Source organism: Callithrix jacchus, chromosome 10, assembly GCF_049354715.1.
Source record: "Callithrix jacchus isolate 240 chromosome 10, calJac240_pri, whole genome shotgun sequence".
NCBI classification, from domain to species: Eukaryota; Metazoa; Chordata; class Mammalia; order Primates; family Cebidae; genus Callithrix; species Callithrix jacchus.
Window position 1 is genome coordinate 102,158,997 of NC_133511.1, and position 21,322 is coordinate 102,180,318.

The 21,322-nt window shown below is 39.4% G+C and overlaps 1 protein-coding gene across 1 annotated transcript in view; it reads left to right on the forward strand.

The window, feature by feature from the left end:
• The window catches only part of IFTAP (intraflagellar transport associated protein), a 253,244-nt gene that overhangs the window by 194,207 nt on the left and 37,715 nt on the right, over positions 1 to 21,322 (forward strand). The window contains exons 9-10 of the transcript XR_004730616.3: positions 10,850 to 11,017; positions 12,619 to 12,874. The gene's annotated coding sequence lies outside the window, so the exon portion shown is untranslated. The remainder of the gene's footprint in view (positions 1 to 10,849; positions 11,018 to 12,618; positions 12,875 to 21,322) is intronic.

A 21,322-nucleotide genomic window follows, 5' to 3' on the forward strand; every position in this document is an offset into this window, starting at 1 on the left:
GTATTGTCTTTCTTGACATGCCAGGTTGTTTCAATCACATACAAGTCAAAAATTTGAAATTAAATTAATTCAATCAAATTGTCTCAGTAATTATCTGGGTAAACTTAAGCTCAAAGCCCAGATGAATAACCAGTATTAAGTCCCTAATTATTACCTTGTTGTATGGAGGAGGGAGAAACAAACTAAATGATATTACTATATGTGGAAAAATCCAGCATATGATATATTTTTGTCAAAGCAGCCTTAAATTTGTTTTCTTTTTCTTTTGGAACTAGGAGATAAATGGTTTATCCATTTAATGACTGGACATTTACAATAATAATATGTAGCTAAGATATGTTTGATTGAACTAATGATCTAAGAGCTGCGCTAAAATTGAGGGTCTGCCTCCCATTTCTTCTCATTTGTTCTGTCTTTAAAATTACTTAGGAAGGTGGTTTTACCACGTTTTATTTGTGTAGAATTCCTAACTTTGTATAATCAGTGATTACCTTTCTCCTGAGCCCCAGAATAGCATATTCCACTAAAATATCTTTATGATACTTAAGAAATATCTTGAACTTAACATGGTCAAAGTAAAACTCTCCTCCCCATTTCAATAAGTGGCACCACAAACTACCCAGTCACCAAAACTTCAAACCAGATATTGTTTTTGATTTTTTTCCTTTTCCCCGTCATTCTACTCCATATTCAAACCATCAACAATATACTTAGTTTTTTCTATAATACATGGAAAGACACTGCCTATGTCCCTCTGTCTCCACTGCTATTACCTGGGTCTAAGGCACCCTTATTTATTTCCTGAGCTTGGCTTTCACTTTTGGCTGCTCAACCCCTCCCATTCCCCTAGCAGCCAGAGCAAATTTTTAAGAGTGTAAATCAAGTTGTGTTGCATGCTTGCTCAAAGCCCTCCACGGGCGTCCATTAGAGTTGGGTATAATACTTTCTCTGTTCACAAAGCAATGGGAAATCAGTTCCAAGCCTCTCTCTCTAATCTCTCCACCCAACCCTGTCCCCCTGTTTATTGTGCTTTGGCCCAATGGCTTCATTTCTGTTTCTGAGAGTCTGGTTTCTGTTCAAGGGACTTTAATCTTGCTGCTTGCTTTGCCTAGACTGGCTACTTCTGGATCTTTCCATGGCCAACCCCCTTCCATCATTCAGGCTTAAGCTCAAATGTCACTTCCTTAGTGAATCCTTTCTTGAGGAACCTATTTGAAGCAATCCCCTAACCTTTGTCACTCTTAAAGTGTTACCCAGTTTTAGTTTTATTCTCTTAGTAGTAATAACCTGATAATATTATTCTGTTGCAGACTACAGTTTATGCTTTTTCATTATTGTATTAACATATCTAGCACCTGGCTCAGTGAATATCAAGCATAACGCAAATGCCTAGAAAACCTTTCCTTAACCTCATTTGAACCTTATAACAGACCTCTGGGTGGACTCTGTTATCACCTCTTTCTAGTGGTTGGCATCTTAATTTTTGTTGTGTTGGGGTTTCTTTGGTAAGTCAATATTGCATATTTTTAGAAAGAGTGCATAGTTCTCATTTTACAGGTGAAGAAATTTCAGGGTTCAGAGAAGCCAAATTACTTTTCCCAATATTATACATTATGTAAATGGCACAGTTGCATCTAAAATATATGTCTTAAAAATTAATTTATCAATTAACTTTCCCCAGCTTTATTGAGGTATAACTGGCAAATATAAATTACAGATATTTAAGCTGCACAACATGATGCTGTGATATACGTCACTGTGAAGTGATTTGGTCCTGGCTCCTAGCTATTTGCTATTTCCAAGCTAACCTGTTACTTTCCTAGTGGCAATTTCCCTAGTAAGAAACTCTGGAAGAAAAATATTGGATGGTATTGAGTCCATTTAGTTAGGTACTCAGGAATTGAATCAGTTTTTTTTTTTAAACATGTAATCAATGTATTCTCCAATGAACTTCTTTACTTTCTTGTTGTTCAGACAATTCTAGCATGGGCTCCATTCAGGTACTAGTGGAAAATGCTGACATAATAAGATTGGAAATGTCATTTTGAAACACTTACTATTGTTTTTGCCTGATATTCTCTTCCATGGTTCTCTTCACCTAGCCAAATCCTGCTTATGCTTCACTCAGAAAGTAGCATGCTTTTGAGTGCAAGACCTTGTCTTGGAGATGATATTGAAGAGTGTTATAGAGCTAGTCTTTGGCTTAATATTTTTCAAGCTCAAATCCAGGATGTTGCTTGCTAATTTTGTGACCCTGAAAAAGTCTCTGTTTTCTCATCTGCTAAAGGTGCATAATAATAACATGTACTTCCTAGGATTGTTGGAAGAATTAATAATTTGCTAATCTATTATTATACTTGGTGTTGAGTATATACTGAGTATTAAAAAATAGTTGGCCAGGCGCGGTGGCTCAAGCCTGTAATCCCAGCACTTTGGGAGGCCGAGGTGGGTGGATCACGAGGTCGAGAGATCGAGACCATCCTGGTCAACGTGGTGACACCCCGTCTCTACTAAAAATACAAAAAATTAGCTGGGCATGGTGGCGCGTGCCTGTAATCCCAGCTACTCGGGAGGCTGAGGCAGGAGAATTGCCTGAACCCAGGAGGCAGAGGTTGCAGTGAGCCGAGATCGCGCCACTGCACTCCAGCCTGGGTAACGAGAGCGAAACTCTGTCTCAAAAAAAAAAAAAATAGTTAACTATTATTACTTTTCACCTTTGTACTTCTAATATGTAATCAGAGAACCTAGCATATAGTAAATATTTAAAAATGGTAATTAAAAGAATCCAGGGGCCATATTATCCTCTGTATCTTTGACAAACATTAGTAGGTTTATCCCTCTCATCAATTTTCTTAAAGTTAAACAGGAATTGAGAATTGTACCTATTGTTTTCCTCCAACATTTGTTATACCTTGCCTAACTAAACCCACTTCCTACCCTAGAGTTATTTGACAGAAGTTTCAAATACGTGGGTTTTTTCAGCATCAATTATTGTTAAAATGAAAATGTGTTTTGTTGAGACAGCCTCTGCTTTCTGCTTAGATTTTAAATTACCAAATTCTAATTTATAGAATTTGATGACACTCCTCTTAGAAGCTGGTCTTTTTTCCTTAGACCAAATTAACCACCATTAGTCTCTCTCTAGAGCACCCATCTCTTAGTTCTAGCATGCTCTGTTATCTTGCTTCCCTTGTTGATGGAAACAGACTATTTTTCAATATTGCTTTTAAGCTAAGAAATTCAAAAGTACACATGGGTTTTAGGAGCCAGGAGCATGTGTGCCACACACTGCCTTCTTCTGAGTTCGCTGCTACTGAAGGGGAAGCCCAGCATGTTTTCTGTTTGCTAATTATAAGGGAAGTGACTGGGGAGACTTTCACAAGGAATGAACTTACTATTTCACAGGCCTATGCTGTTCACCCAGATAGGGATACTACATTTTTCAAGTTATCAGTTTTAGTGTTGCCGCTTGAATAAAACAAAGGTACTGATAGATACCTAATCTTGTCAAAATAAAGTTTGACTTTGCTATCTAAGATGTCCATCTAAAAAAAGACAAAAAGAACAGGAAACTTAGATGAATCAACAGTGAATACTTTGTAATACAAATCCCTTTTTGTTTTGAGATGGAATTTCGCTCTTATTACCCAGGCTGGAGTGCAATGGCGCGATCTCGGCTCACCACAACTTCCGCCTCCTGGGTTCAGGCAATTCTCCTGCCTCAGCCTCCTGAGTAGCTGGGATTACAGGCACGCAACACCATGACCAGCTAATTTTTTTGTATTTTTAGTAGAGACGGGGTTTCACCACGTTGACCAGGATGGTCTTGATCTCTTCACCTTGTGATCCACCCGCCTCAGCCTCCCAAAGTGCTGGGATTACAGGTTTGAGCCACCGCGCCCGGCCTACAGATCCCATTTTTTAAAAAACCTTCTGTTTATCAATGTTGGGTTAATATTTTGTGTAGAATTCTTTTTCTTTATATTCATAGGCTATGTGGAAAGATAGCTTCTCTTTTTAGTTGAATGAAAGAAGGAGAGTTGCATCAAGCATCAGAATAATTATATTGGAGAATCAAGTTTTTAAGATGTGAACAGTGGCATCAGGTAAACAAGAAAACACCAACCCCTGATCTTACCAGAATCACAATTCAGAATCATGAATGCATCTATCAAAATAACTTCATCAGAAGCTCTCTTAACTGATCTGTGCTTATCCTACTTAGCACATCAACTCAATTCTTTCTTTCTAAAACATAGATGACAATGTGCTCCTCACTGCTAGGTTCTGGGCCATCCTCTCTCACACATCTCTCAGAAATGAGTGATATGCTTACCAAGGCATAGTTGTGCTTAGCTCCAATCTTTCTATGTCATTGTACTTACTATACTATATTCTGTAATTTGAGATAATGATTTATTGGAAAGGAAATATCATTTCTTTTTAAAAATTCTTATTTATTTATTTTTATTGTACTTTAAGCTCTGGGGTACATGGGCACATCCTGCAGGACTGTTGTATAGGTACTGCCATGGTGGTTTGCTGTCTCCATGCCCCCGCCCCTGTTGCCTACATCAGGTATTTCTCCCAGTGTTATCCCTCCCCAACCTCCCCACCCCCCGCTGTCCCTCCCCTCTCCTGCCTCCCACCCACCCCCACTGCCTACCCCATGTGTGATGTTCCCCTCCCTGTGTCCATGTGTTCTCATTGTTCATCACCTGCCTATGAGTGAATACATGTGGTGTTTGGTTTTCTGTTCTTGTGTCAGTTTGCTGAGAATGGTGGTTTCCAGATTCATCCATGTCCCTACAAAGGACATGAAGTCATCCTTTTTTATGGCTGCATAGTATTCCATATTTTCTTTGTCCATTCTATCATTGATGGGCCAACCATTTGGGTTGGTTTCAAGTCTTTGCTGTTATAAATAGTGCCACAATGAACATATGTGTGCATAGAAATATCATTTCTTTAAAAAAGAAGTCAAATTATTTAAAAATCATTGGTAAAGATGAGTTGATAAAAATAACATTGCTTTTGAATTAGAGGTAAGGACACTTTAGAGGATTAAAAAAGAAATAAAAATTTGGAAGGATGCTTGCTTTACTTCCTTTGTAAGTATTGTCAACCTCCTGCTTTACTTTAAATAAGCCAAAATTATAAATCTTACATGATGTGTTATGGTTATGTTTTGTTGTAGAAAGAAGAGTACTCTACCTTTGTATCTATCTATTCAAAGGAACACCTTCAATCTGCATAGAAAGATTGGAGAGTGAACGTACACCTATAAATTTTAAGTTAAAATAAAATATCAAGGTGTATATATATATTTTGGAGGTTCTACTTTATCTTTTTCAAATAATTGACTGTCAGAAGGTATCAACTGACCCAGATAAAGAGAGTTTTTACTCTGATCACAAACCTCATGAAACTGAATGTGGGACATGACGTAAAGAGATGTAAGTTGTTCAGGACAAAGTGATTTCTCTTCCCAAGGTCTAAGTTTCATTTTCTCTGAAATGAAAGGGTTGAACCTAATCAACCTGAAAGTTCTTTCTAATTCTAATATTTTGTGTTTCTGAATACCAATTTGGCCAAAGTAAAGACATTTCCTGTTATGTTACCGGTTAGATGGTTTTTCAGTCTCCTATACTTCTATCAGCTATATATTTTGAACATGATATTGGCCCTAGGATATTTATTTGAGTTCCTCCTGGTCTCTTGTTAATCATTCAAGGGACACTTGTGTGGAAGAGAGATCCACGTTGAGTTGAGTTTGGTTTAGAACCATATTAGAGCATGTTACTCCCTTGGTTAAGGTCTTTCAAGATCTCATCCTTCAATACAGGCCATCATGCACCTTCCTTAGTATGCATCTAAGTTTTTGCATAATCTGGGCTCTGCAGAGTATTTTAGCTTGACTCTATAAACTTCTCTTACTGAACTGATTTGATTTTCCTTATTCTAAGGTGCTGTTTATACTTCTGAGACTTCATGCATGCTGCCTCCTCTGTCTAGAATGTTAATCTGTATCTTGCTTTTTTGCTGGTTAACTTCTATATGTTTTTCTTTTATTTAATTGCATTTTAGGTTTTGGGGTACATGTGCAGAACATGCAAGATAGTTGCATAGGTACACACATGGCAGTGTGATTTGCTGTCTTCCTCCCCTTAACCCACATCTGGCATTTCTCCCCATGCTATCCCTCCCCAGCCCCCCCCACTGTCCATCCCCTATTCCCCCCAATAGACCCCAGTGTGTAGTGCTCCCCTCCCTGTGTCCATGTGTTCTCATTGTTCATCACCCACCTATGAGTGAGAATATGCAGTATTTCATTTTCTGTTCTTGTGTCAGTTTGCTGAGAATGATGTTCTCCAGATTCATCCATGACCCTACAAAGGACATGAACTCATCGTTTTTGATGGCTGCATAATATTCCATGGTGTATATGTGCCACATTTTTCCAGTCCAGTCTATCATCGATGGGCATTTGGGTTGGTTCCAGGTCTTTGCTATTGTAAACAGATTTTTAAAGACTTAGTTTTGTTGCTTCTTTCTTTAGGGAGCTTTACCTGATTACACCGGTCCAACCCAGGCACTTCTAACATCTTTCTTAGAAATCTAAGTTTACTACCAACATTTTAATATTCCACAACTCATTTCTTCCACTAACCTGTAATATCCTAGAAGAAAAAGACTGAATCTATGTTTGTTCCAGAACCTGTACATTTTGCAGCATGGGGAAATAGTTAAAAAATGTTTGGTCAAATGCACTGTTATAAACATGGGAGTTTGCAACTGGATATGAAAAAAATATCTAGACTGCCTGGCTTAGAACTTTCATTTTGTGCATGAAGAAACTGAGTTCCAGATAATTTCATGACTTTGCCAATGTTTATTACTAACCCTAGAAGCTACAGTTTGCTCCACTGTGTCTTGTCCTTAGCTTTCCTCTCTGGGATATCCAAATTCAAGAGCATCTGGTTCACAAATTCATAGGAGAATATAGCTATTGAATAAGTGATAAAAATTAATATATTGAGAATGGGTATTGGAATGTTTCCACCCCAGCTCAGATTCCAAAAATGAACATAGGCTAAGGCCTAGTGAATAAGCCTTTGCCTAACTTATCAAGTAAGCATTCTTCTGTCTATACCCTAGAATAGCCATCACAGGTCATAATTGAGGATATGTCTTGATGTTTCTCTTTAAAGTCTCATCCAGTGCTCATCTTCTCTTGCTATGGGGGCTTGAATCCTTGTGATTTATAGCCAATTAGTACTTAAATGTTTTAATCTGGATAAAAATTCTGCTGATATTAACCACTAGGTATCCTTGAGGTTACTTCAAGTTCAAAGATTCTAACTCTGACTATCCAACTACATGCCAATCCTAAATGGAAAGTTGTAAAATGTTTTAGTAGAAGAGAATGAAAGACGTTATTGAGTATAGAATTAATCATTAAAAAGGGACTGCTCAAAAGGAAATTAAAGGGGGAAAATGATGAGCAAGGCAAGTTTAAAAAAATCCAGTCTTTACAGGTATATGTTGCTTAGGCTTGGTATTCAGAAAGTTGGAGATAATTTATTTTTCTAAACTGAGACATTTTTGAGAGTAGAAAAGAGGACTGCTAATAAAAGCACAAGCCAAACCAGGACTGACCTTGTAAAATCAGGACATATGGTTACCCAAAAAAGCTCACCTCTCTCCAGTTGTAGTTTTGTTGCTTCAAGAATGTTCTCCTAGACAAGCCATGTGCCCAACAGTTGGGGTGAGAGTGTCAGATGAGCTTCTAATCTGGTTTTCTCATTCCCTTCTGGTCCTGATACTCCATTACACCAGTCTCCACTCACACAGCCTCCCATTTGCTTTGCCTTTCCCATTGAAAAGACATATTTGAATTGCTTAGATCTCTACTTCTTGGCTGCATATGACTTGACTCTTCCATTTGTTTTTTTTTTTTTTTGGAAAGAAAGAGAAAAAAAGGAGTGAAGGAGAGGAAGAAAGAGGAAGAAAAAGAGGGAGAGAAAACGGGAATATTGCTTTATTCTAAAAATGGGTATTAATAATGGCTGATCAATATTTTGTGTATTTAAAATGAAGAATGTATATTTTGTGTATTTAAAGTGGAAAGCTCTATAAATATTTATTAAGTTTACTTGTTCCAGATCTGAGTTCAAGTCCTGGATATCCTTATTAATTTTCTGTCTCGTTGAGTCTAAATCTATTTATGGGTCTTGGGTGTTAGGATCGTTAGCTCTTATTGTTGCATTGATCATTTATCACTATATCTTTGTTGCTTTGAAATCTATTTTCAGATGCGAGAATTGCAACTCCTGCTATTTATTTATTTATTTATTTATTTATTTTTGCTCTCCATTTGGTTGGTAAATCTTTCTCCATCCCTTTGTTTTGAGTCTTTGTGTATCTTTGAATATGAAATGGGTCTGGATGTAGCATACCATTGGGTTTTGGCTGTATCTTTTGATTGGGGGATTTAGTTGACTTAAATTTAGGGTTACTGCCCTTTGATGTTAACTGGCTATTTTATCCATTCGTTGATGTAAATTCTTCTTTATGTTGATGCTCTTTACTTTTTGGTATATTTTTAGAAAGGCTAATACTGGTTGTTCCTTTCTATGTGTAATGCTTCTTTCAAAAGCTCTTGTAAAGCAGGCCTGGTGATAAAATCTCTGAGTACTTGCTTGTTCATAAAAGATTTTATTTTTACTTCAATTGTGAAGCTTAGTTTGGCAGGATATGAAATTCTGGGCTGAAAGTTCTGTTCTTTAAGGATGTTGAATATTGGCCCCCACTCTCTTCTGGCTTGTAGGGTTTCTGCTGAGAGATCTGCTGTAAGTCTAATAGGCTTCCCTTTGTGGGTAACCTGACCTTTGTCTCTGGCTGCCCTTAGTATTTTCTCCTTCGTTTCAACCCTGGTGAATCTAATGATTATGTGCCTTGGGGTTGCTCTTCTTGAGGAATATCTTTGTGGTGTTCTCTGTATTACCTGGGGTTGAATATTGCCCTGCTTTGCTAGAGTGGGAAAGTTTTCCTGAATAATATCCTGAAGAGTATTTTCCAAGTTGGATTCATTCTCTTTGTCACATTCAGGTACACCTATCAAACGTAAATTAGGTCTTTTCACATAGTCCCATGTTTCTTGGAGACTTTGCTCATTCCTTTTGATCCTTTTTTCTCTATTCTTGTCTTCTCGTGTTATTTCATTATGTTGGTCTTCGACCTCTGATATCCTTTTTTCTGCTTGATCAATTCAGCTATTTAAACTTGTGCATATTTTGCTAAGTTTTCGTGTTGTGTTTTTCAATTCCGTTAGTTCATTTATATTCCTCTTTATATTGCCTATTCTTGTTAGCATTTCATCAAACCTTTTTTCAAAGTTCTTAGTTTCTTTACATTGGGTTAGAACAAGTTCTTTTAACTCCCAGAAGTTTCTTATCATCCACCTTCTGAAGCCTACTTCTGTTAATGAAACACAGTCCTTTTCCATCAGGGCTTGTTCCATTGCTGATGAGGAACTATAATCCCCTGTAGAGGGAGAGGGGTTCTGATTTTGGGTATTCTCAGCCTTTTTAGGCTGGTTTCTTCCCTTTGTTATAAATTTATCTATCTGTTGTCTTTACAGTTACCACCTTTCTAATTAGGTTTCTGAGCGGACGTCCAATTTATTGATTCCCAGTGCCGGAATCTGAGCAACCCACTGCACCGGCCAAAACAGTGGTGTTAAGACTGATGGTGCTTTTCTGCCCGGGAATCTCCAGTCTGGCTTCCTTCTTGAGTCCATAATAAGCGGCTCTGCCTTCCCGGAGCTCCAAACCTAGGTCAGAAGGGGAACCAGTCCCGTTTACTCTGCACCAAGAGCTGCTGCGCCAAGGCGTCGGCAAGACCGCTGTGCCGGCCACAGGAGTCGGGCTGGCGACCCGTGGGGCTCCTCCACTGGGAATCTTCTGGTCCTTGAGTGACGAAAGTTCGTCTGAAAGTGTGGCGTCCTCTTGTTCTCTGCGCTTTCACTGGGAGCTACAATCTCGAGCTGTTAGCTATCAGCCATCTTGGATCCTCTCTATTTCCCTCTCTCTATTTCCTCTATTTCCCATTTGTTATATGATTTCTGACTCCAGTGATTTTCACACTATTTTTGGTGGCATTCTAGGTTTCAGGGGTTTAATAGATGTTAGATTTTCCTTTAAGTTTTGCAAGATATATTGTCTGCCTATAATTATTTTGGCTGACACAGGGGATGAGAATGGCTGTGTGTGAAGATGGCTTGCTCCCATCTTCCATTAGAGCAGCTCTCCCTTCTTCCTCTGGCACGGATTCCTATTAGGTCATTGTGGGCTTTCATCTCCAATGCTGCCAGCCTGTGCCCAAGCCCCTGGGTGTCAGGAGGCAAGGAGCCTGGCCCTGGACCTGTGCTGCAACTATGATAAGTGTCCACCATGCCCTGGGCCTTACTCAATGCTTAGGGAGGATAACCCTGCTTTTACCTGTTTTAAATATTTAGTTTGAAAAGATGTTAACCGTTAAATTTGCTTAAAAACCATGACTCTAGCTTACACCTCAGTAACAGACTTTCCTTTTGTTTTAGTGCTCAGGCTCACTGTCTATGTCAGTGGTTGGTAGCTTCCGAAATAACTTCCAATGATCTCTGACACTGGTATTTACAATCTTGTGTATTCCCTCTCTGTGAGTATGGGATGGACCTAGTTGTTTTTAACAGACAGAATACTATAGCAAAGGTGATAGGGTGTTACTTCCAAGATTAAGGTTTAAAAGGCTTGAGTCACTCAAGACTTACTAGCACTCTCTTTTCCTCTCTCTTGCTCTGATGAAGCCAGTTCCTGTATTGTGAGCTGCCCTACAAAGAAAAACTCATGGAAAGGAACCAAGAGAAGCCTCAGACCAACAACCCATGAGGAATTGAGACCCTTAGTCCAACAGCCCATGAAGAACTGAATCCTGCCAACAAGATGAGTGAGCTTAGAAGCGAACCTGTCCCCAGGTAAGCCTTGAGATGCCCAGAACCAGAGGATACACCTATGCTGTTCCCACAGTCTTGACCCAATGACACTATGAGATAATAAATTTTTTTTTTTTTTGAGACGGAGTTTCGCTCTTGTTACCCAGGCTGGAGTGCAATGGCGCACTCTCGGCTCACCGCAACCTCCGCCTCCTGGGTTCAGGCAATTCTCCTGCTTCAGCCTCCTAAGTAGCTGGGATTACAGGCACACACCACCATGCCCAGCTAATTTTTTGTATTCTTAGTAGAGACGGGGTTTCACCATGTTGACCAGCATGGTCTCGATCTCTTGACCTTGTGATCCACCCCCTCAGCCTCCCAAAGTGCTGGGATTAAAGGCTTGAGCCACAATAAATGTTTTAAGACCTTAAGTTTTAGAGAAAATTTTTACACAGCAATAGATAACTAATACAGTGTCCCATCCAAAAGATCAATTTCAACCTCAGCCTTGCCCCTTTTTCTTTGGCCTCAAGGGAGTGAACAAATCACAAACATCACACAGACTTCTGAGAACTAAGACTTTAACTTGCTCTTTTAAATCCTAGATTCAGGTCTGTTCTGTATCCTGTTATTTACATGCAGACCTCCAGTAGTTCCATCAAATCCTTGTGCAAGTATTTAAACAAATTCAAAACCGCGGCTTGGGAAAACAACCACCACAGGAACAACAGCCAGACTTTCTCTTTTTGCAGTGTATTGCCTGTATATGAGTCAGGAAATAACTTACAATTTTTAATTTCCTTAGTAAAATACTAGTGATGCTGTCTTCATTTAAAAACTTAAGCATCTCCTTGCAATCAGCAGCACAGGGCACGTGCATGGAAGGACTTCAATCTGAATTTGACAGTTATGTATTGCTCATTAAAAGTCCTGCTGAGAAAATTGGTATGCCAGTTTAGAGAAGTTGAACCTTTTATTTTTATCAGATTTTTAAGGCTTTATCATGATATCAAAGCATACCATGAGCTAGCCACCTACTGGAATTGATTACTCTGATTCTCGGTATAAGTGCCTTGACAAGACTGCAATTTAAATGTATTCCCTAAACTTTGAAATAAAGAATGGCCATCAATAGAGTTATAGCGATGAGCTTTTGTTATGTCATGTTCAATGACACCATCAGTTTGTTGTTTACTGTATGTACATTATGATAAATTTTTCTTAGTTCAAAACTATGAAATAGTTGTATTTCTCTGGTAAACTGGTATATGTTTTTTTAATAAACAATAAGAAGCATTTAACATACTAACTTTTTCGTTTTGCTTTGGCTGCTGGGAAATATGGTTATTTTATGAGCAATTATAGTAACTACCCTTAGCTTAAGTTGGTTACTACATCTCTTTTTGGCTCCATATTTTAGTACTTGTTTAATTTTCTTTTTATTTGTTTGTAGTTTTATATTGTTTTGAGTCCTTTATATTTCAAACTATAACATCTTGGTAAGTTAGGTGGTGAAATGCTGCCCCTTTAACATTTGAGAAAAGGTCTTACTAACTTAAACAAGGAATCAATTAATTCTCTCTTTCTTTCTTTTTCTTTCTCTCTCTCTCTTTCTTTCTTTCATCGTAAAAACCTTTTCACAGAGGATTAAAAACATTCCTTTTAGAATTTTATAACTTAATAAGTAGGTCTATCTTATTTTTTACATCCATGTTATTGAGTAAAATCTCACAGCTGAAGGCGTGAGATCCTGGCTTTGCCAGGGAGAGTTGGACCTGGAAGTGAGCCAAGTGAGGCTGCAGCTGGTGCGGGTCCACCTTCTGCACAGAGCAGCGGTGGGAATGGTCATCTTTGAAGGAAAACATGATGGAGCCTGTTGTGTCCAGTTCTGGTTCTTTGGTGAGTATTGTCCTTGCTTGGGTAACTCCTTAGTTCGTACCTCTGGCCCTGTCAGTGATTCTATGACACTGACATAGTGTCCTGTAACAAAAGTTTATTTCTGCTTGGATTTTATTGTGTGCAACTAAGAACCCTGAGAAACACAGGCTTACAAACGCACGTACCTTCAGGGGCTAGTCAAATAGCAAAAATGACTGATGTGGGTCAATATAAGCACCAGGGAACAGTGAGACAGAGGGGAGGAGGGAAGTGCATGCCCCACCTCAGGGCACTTCAATTCAACTTTTCTAAAACATTCTTTTCATCAAAACTAACTTGGTAACATCTATGCGCTAAATTTAGCTTATGAGGCATCCAGTTTGTGACCTTTGACACCAAATTTTTTTTTATTGGAGTTTAAAAAAAATTTTGAATTTAGGGAATTCTTTGCTTGCCTTTTTTTAAAATGAAGTTTGCACTTTCCATCTAAATATTTTGCCATCTTAGCAGCATGGTTGTGAATCTGTAGATGCCCTGGAGTTCCTAAGAGATTCTCTTGTGCTGATTTACCTTATGGAGAGGACAATCATGATCCCAAGTAAGGAGAAAGGAATAATCCTGGATGCTGCTGGCCAATAGCAGCAATGCTTTTTCAGGAGGTCATCTCACCTTTATCACAGAGAATAGACTGCCAAGAAAACCCTGTGTTTTAAGTGTCTTTTAATGTCCCAAACAGTTCCTGACTTTTAACAGCTTTTAGAGCAGCCACAAAACTGGAAGCCTAGCTAACATTTCAATCCTGGGATATAGCAGAAATGGAAGTTCTGTGGCAAGTGACGTGTCTGAAAATTGCATTGGAAAGAGTGATCATTAGGAGGACTGTTGGCCCGTTTCCAGAGTGGCAGGTGTCTGGGATGACATTCAGGGGAAACTCATCTATTTCATCCTTCCCCTCGAGAGCTGCTTAGCTTTAGCCCTTAAAGCAGCGAGATTCAGCACCTAACTCTCTGTGTTTCATGCAGAGAGAGGCAGTGCTTTAAGCCAACATTTCATTTGTAGTTTGAAAACTGTATTTGGATTGCATTCTGTTTTGTGATTCATGTATACATTGCCTCGTTCCTTTTCACCGGAACGCCACATCTATGGGACTCATTATCTCTAATAGAGCTTTTAGCTCTCTCAGGGTTATGTGGTTTCAAAGTATTACAAACTCATTCATGTCATTCTAATTTAAACACGATGTTGTTATTCCTGCATCTATTTTATGAGCTACCCTTCTGCTTCCTTTTCTACTTATTGGGTGTTATGGGAAGTGGAAGATAGTATTCCAATCATCTGTGGAGCTAAGAGTTTGGGTAATTGCATTTGACAAATGTTGAAACCCTATCCCCCAAATACTTGCAACACTTTCTTTCCTGACACCAGCAATAATGAAAATGTCATGGTGCTAATGAAGGATTTCTACTGCGGTCCCTTGAACATGGTCCAAATCATCATCATCTGGCATACACCATTCAGATTTCTTGGTATAGCTGTACCCATCAACTGAAGTTAGGTCTCCATTTTTTTCAGGATGACAAAGACATATGTTTTTCTAGATGCTTATCCTGGAAGCTTTGAGAAAAGGCAAAGAAAAAAAAAAAAAGGTTGACTGTGAAAATAAAATGATAATGGTTGTGTGTATAAGAAAGTCATCTTAATCTTACGTGTTTGCTTCTTAAAGCTCCCAGAGACACAAGAAGAGAATGACCATTTGGGTTATTATTTTTCAACAGAGAAAGTGTCGCATCAGAATTGTAGATTAGCAGAGCTGGGAGAAAGGTTTAGAATCAAGATGTATTTGATTTTGTCACTCCTGGAAGGGAGTGACAAATAGGCGAGATTAAGTGACCTCGGTGGAAAATGTTAATCACTAGCAGCAGATATTTTTTGAAATACATCTTGATTTATTTTTCTTTCTCCTTTCTTCTTTCCCTACCTCTCTTTCTTCTTTCCTTATCTTTTTTGACTCTTGTATTTACCCCTTGAACTCTTCCTCTATTAATTCTACCTTATAATTTTAAACTGGAAGTAATTTTTTTTTTTTTTGAGACGGAGTCTTGCTCTGTCACCAGGCTGGAGTGCAGTCTTGCAATCTCGGCTCACTGCAACTTCCGCCTCCTGGGTTCAAGTGATTCTTCTGCCTCAGCCTCCTGAGTAGCTTGGACCACAGGCGTGTGCCACCATGCCTGGCTAATTTTTTTGTATTTTTAGTAGAGATGGGGTTTCACCATGTTGGCCAGGATGGTCTCGATCTCTTGACCTCGTGATCTGCCTGCCTCAGCCTCCCAAAGTGCTGGGATTACAGGCGTGATCAACTGTGCCCAGCCTAACTGGAAGTAATTTTTGTCATCCAGGGCACATTTAGAAATATCTGGAGACATTTTCAGTTGTTACAACTGGAAAGTTTGCAACTGGCATCTAGTGGATAGATACCAGGGATGCTGCCAAATATACTACATGCATACGATGCCCCTGCCTGTGCCCACAACATAGGATTTTCTGGTCCAAAATGTCAAATAGTGCTAAGCATGAAAAATCCTGTCTGGGTTGATTCTTTTTGGCAAACAGAAGAGACCAGGGAATACTTGGAAGGAAAAAGGAGATATGATAAGGTACTTCTCAATTATAGAGAAGGATAATGGGAAACAACTTTAGTACTGAGAGGGGAAATCTGAAGAAAGGATCTGAGAAGGGTGAAAAGTGAGAGTTGACCTTACCCTGTTAACCTTCCACTAGCATTGGGCCATACTTTGGAAGGAACGGAAGTGTAGCAGATAGAGAACTACCCACACTAGTTTGAAGTGTGGTAAAATCCTAGAGCAGGATTCAATTTTTTGACCTCTTGGCCTTTGGCCTAGTTTAGAAGACTTCATACTCCTTAGAGAGAATCAAAATTCAGCTGGTGTCTTAGTCACTTTGGACCCAAACCCAAGTTGTTAGTAGAAGTGGTAGAGGAAGATGCTCAGGCCAGGAAGCCTGAGATAGTGCCCTTGGCTCTATCCTACACTAGCATGGAGGAGGTCAGGAAATTACTGTGTACCACAGAGGGCTGCTGTAGGTACTGGTTGAAGAGTTCCTTGGGGTTGTTGAGTCAAGGAGTGAGAAGACTGTGAAGTTGAGAGCCTCAGTGCAGACCACCCTTGCTGAGTGTTCAGATCAGACACCAGCCACCCCTGAAGGCAGACCAATGGACCTTGACCACGTAGGAGTGACACCAGCCCACACATTCTGCAGCATCTGTGATAAGTCCTGAATCCCATTACAAGAAGGAGAGCACCACAACCCCTACTCCATCTCACCCTACCCCATGATATAACACGAGCATCACCTTCTATCTAATGTCTGGAGAAAAGAATGAGACCTGAAGGTGAAAGGAACCCAGAAACACCAATTACCTGAAAGTAATTATGTGTTAAACTAGAAGAGACCAGAAGCTTGTAATTAGCAAGTACTTTTAAAGGTTGGCAATAATGAATACTCAAGGGAAAATGAGAGATATAAAGTTAACTTCCCTCCATTTACATTCAACCTCATTACATTGTTATTCTGTAGCCTTATGACCTCAGTATCTAGCACTAGTTTCTTTGTCAACACTCTTGTCCACATCCATCATTTCTCCAGCCACATTCTCTCTATGATGGAGCATCTCGCCTTTTGCTAGGTTGGCCACTCACCTGCCTTTGGTCTGTTTCTTCTTCTCCCATGTCTGTGGATATCCTCAGTGACAGAGGAGCTGTCTCTGTGTTAAGATCACTTTGCCTTAGTGGATAAATTTATCAGTGTCTTATATGTTCATGAGACCCATGTCCTTTCCCATGAAGTACATGTCACTGTATAGGAGATCCAGCTACATTTCTGAATACACCAGAGCTCCAAAAGGAAACATATGACACTCTTAAATGAGGAAATTGAGACAAGATTGATAAAGGTCTATTTGAAAAAAACTGTAGACAGCGTTAAGGGACATGAACAACAGACAAAGAAGTGGCCAGGTGCGGTGGCTCACACCTATAATCCCAGCACTTTGGGAGGCCGAGGTGGGTGAATCACGAGGTCAAGAGATTGAGATTATCCTGGTCAAGAAGGTGAAACCCTCTCTCTGCTAAAAATATAAAAATTAGCTGGGGATGGTGGCACATGCCTTTAGTCCCAGCTACTGGGGAGGCTGAGGCAGGAGAATTGCATGAACTCAGGAGGCTGAGGTTGTGGTGAGCCGAAATCGTGCCATTGCACTCCACCCTGGGCAACAAGAGCGAAACTCTGTCTCAAAAAAAAAAAAAAAGAGATGAAGTGTCTCAAAACCAGTAAGCTCAGTCTAAAGGGGAAAGAGGAGGTGGTGTTATTGGAACCAAGAGACATCTCTAGCTGTAGAAATAATCTTTGGTAGAGGAAAAGAGTGACAGCCAATCTGTGGCCCAGCAGGGAATAAAAACAGTCAGGAAATATCTTGATCTCAGTCTCTTCATATGCTTTGATCTCTTGCTTGTAACTTTTTGGTCAACTGAACTGGAAAGTAGGAGACAAGGGAGCTCAGTGGATGGAATTCATAGAAATCAGCCTTCTGGGAGGCCGGAGAAGGCTGCAGAGGGTGCCTTTAGGGACAAAAAGAAAATATTCAAGATAACTATGTTTTTAGATGTTCTTTGGGTCTGCTAACTTGGAGTTTGGGCTCTGCCATGCATTAGAGCTTGAACAGTTTTTAATTTTTCTGTAAATTAGTTTCCTCTCCTAAATTACAGTAATAGAACAAACAACACCTACCTCATTTAGTTGCTTTGGGGATTATGGGTAATAATACATGTAGCACACTCACAGCAGTACCAGGCACACAGTAAGTGCTCAGAAAATGTTAGTTGTCGGCTTTCTCTGGTCTTTAGCAAGACAGGTAGCAGGGGTTTTGATTTCAGGATGTTGTGAAATCATTTGCTCTTCCTGCACAGGATGATGCCCAGGGAAATCCTGAATTTGAAGCAGAGAATTAGGTAAACTCTACCCTATAGTACCGCTGATTTCACACTTAGTTTATTTTGCTTAGATTATGAGTCTGCTTCTTTCTTCTTTAGAGGATGAGTTTGAGAAATTGTTCTCCAGGAAAAAAAATTAGTCACAATTACAACAAAACCTTTATTGTTCTGTTGTAAATTTGGTGACTTATATTAGGTTTTCATAGCTCCTCTAGGGTTAGATTGGGTGACAGAAGAATCACCAGACACTTCACTTAATTCAGAAACAAAAGCTGATCTGCCCTCTTGTTTGATGTAGTTCATGCTGTGGTGAGGCACGCAGATCATCCTGCCTGCTTCCAAGATGGGCGCACCTATTTCCCAGTTATTGGAAATATTGTAATTGACAGATTCTAATGACTCTCTCCTTCAAAATTTCCTTTTGTTGTCACCTTGTCCATACCCAATGGCTGGCCAAATATGATTTATAAAGACCTGGCTGCCTTGCCTGAACTTGAGACAACTTTAAGGGGGTCATATTATCTCTCGCACTTTGTGGGACCATCTGAAGCCTCTGTTGTGACTACATTGAAGTTTAACTTTGCCCCTGCAAAATCTTGCTTCCTTGCCTCCCTCTTGTGTATTGATCCCAGTTTATATACTTGAACAAACTTCCTGCATGCAAATCCCTGTCTTGTAGTCTGTTTCCACAGAAATCTCACCTGCAACGTTTCCGATCAATAAAAAATGGTTTACTTTTTATAAACCATTCTACAGGCTGTTGTGTCATCTGGAATGCCCAGTAAGTGTTTATTGAGATGAACAATTACACTTGAAAAGCTGACTCAGTGGGACTCTGGATTTAGGGTGATGTGATTCTCGCAAAGATCACTATGTTAATCTTTAGGATTGATTTGAATAACAAGATTGGTTATAGACAGTCTTTTTTCCTCCCTCACTGTCCCATGTATGTTCTACAAATGCCACGTTTTCCACCAGAGAGGACGCCTTCTTCACGAGGAGAGCTGTACTTTAGTTTCATAGTGGTTGGGTTTCTACAAAAGAATTGCCATTCTGAAGACCAGTTTGACTTGGCATTTTTATTATGGAATTATATATTCCAATTAACCAGCCGATAGGCAGTAAAGCTCCATTTTGTACCCTTCACAGTGAATCTTTGAGTCTGTGCCAGATTTTATCGTGTTAATGTATGCTCAGAGCTCCTTAGGCAGAAATGTCCACCAGAATGATGCCCAAGACAGTAGTGCTGTTGCCTCATGGCCTGATGTGATTTGTTAAGACTCTTATTCTATTTTAACACTGCTATGGGAGAGTTGTATCTGAAATATACTATTATAATTGTGAGAAAATGTAACTCCATTAGCAAAGTCTTCCTTAAGAAATATCAATGTTTTGGTAGCTTGCAGATGTCTGAGGCATTGGGTTGACTTTGCCGAGGCAAAGGACACACTTCAGTTTTGCCAGCTGGTTGCAGCAGGTGTACCAGTAATGGCATTGCCCACAGTGCATGCTTTGGCATGTAAGCCATGGGCTCTGCTTTTAATGGTGCTAACTTGATTGCACTCCTGGCTTTTATGAAGATTTGCCAGGCTTTCAGGGCAGGTTCTGTCCATGCATAAGTAACTCAATAATGTTTTCTCATATTGCTAACAGTTAGTTGCACTCTGATATTCCCATCATGGCACCTGGGCCTGAATTCAGCTCTGCATTATAATCAAATCATATCATCCATATTTTTAGTTTAAGTTCCACAGCTGTAACTAAGTTAGGATGTAGTGTAGGGTTTACTGTGACAAAGTTTTACATACAGTGGGTTTTGCTTGGGAGTCCAGACCTCAAAAGAGAATTATTCTATGGACCCCTACCAGATTGAAGTCTCATTGTATTGACTTAGGAATGAAATTAATGAAGGTATTGAAAGCTCTGACTAATCTATAAAACATTAAGAATAGTGTTAAAAGCCAGATGCAAATAGCTTCCTCTGGTAAGTGATGAGCTCTGTGTGGTAGGCTGAAGTGATGGAGGAAGCAAATATATAACAACAATTCTAGATTAAGTTATCCGTAACAAAAAGGAGGGATCAGCATAATATCTCCAAAACACTTAGGGCTTTCTTTCCTTTCCAATTTGCTCTAAATTGAAATGTTGCCTCCTTTAAGTTTTTGGTGAAACAGATGCACAGAGACACACAAGTTGTTGCATTTTAGAGAGGATATAGAAAATAGTTATTGTGAAATGGTTAAATTTGAACCTAACTGGGAGCAGGTTTGAGAGAAGTATTTACAAGAGAAGTTTGTGAAGGGAAAATAATACAGTCGACTTCCAAGTGTAGAAGAACTGAGCAAACTTGAATTGTCCCCACATCTCTCAGTGGAAGAGGCGCTTGATATCCATGGAGGGTTTGAGAAGTCCATTCAAATATATGCACTGTGACTATTATGGCCTATTAGCAGGAGCACAGATTGATATTTTCATTGTAGGAAAGATACATTCCCATGTAGAGTGAAAAGACTCACAGGAGAACTGTATATTGTTTAAAAAATTTAATGTTCATCTAGAAACCAAATATGATACACTTTGCATAAAAAGATGAAGAAATATATCATAGACATACCTCAAATGAAATGCAAATGTTCACTTATAAAACCTCTGTGAGTCATATTTAAGGAATCTGTGGTCATGGTTGACCAAAGGAGACAGGGAAGGGTGTGGACTGTCACTGGAACTGATTCTCAGCAGAATCAGGGCTTGAGGACCTGGCCTGGTTGCAGCTTCTAACTGCAGTGGTACCAGCTGGGGACAAAGTGACATGTCCAAAGGGAGCACAATAACTAAAGTTTACAGTCTAGGCAACTAGTAAACACTGGCATGAAGAGGTTACGGGGGTCTAAGGAAAATTAATGAGAAATCAAGTTGAGTGTGGGCCACAGAGATGGTGAATTTAAGGTTAGCTTAGAAAGGCAGTTGTATCATAGAAAGCTATTCAGGGCCCCTGTCACAGGGATAGGCCTCATAGACAGACTCCAGTATGTCAGAGAGGACATGAAAGAGCAACACAGTGCTCCAATTTTAGTAGATATCTTGGGGAACTATGCAAGATTTAAACATAAAGACACTACTTTAGAATACAAGGCTGAATTCAGTTAGGAAACTGTGGTTGAATGGTGGAGATACAGTCAGTTCCAAGATCAATGGGAGTCCACTTCTTCCATACTCAGGCACTCTTTGAACTAAATTTCTATAGGTATACTTGCTATTAATAGCAGGCGGGATGTCCTAACAATCAGCTGGTTCCAGTGGAGTGGTTCATCTAATGGTTATCAAGTCACCAACTCAGTAATATAAGAAGATATAATCTCACTATACCACTCACACTTCAGTTTTTTCCATTGGTCCTTGGGATGCCTGGAGACTAATTTAGTTTGCATCTGTTTTCATTATTCTTGCCCATAGTGAATCACTT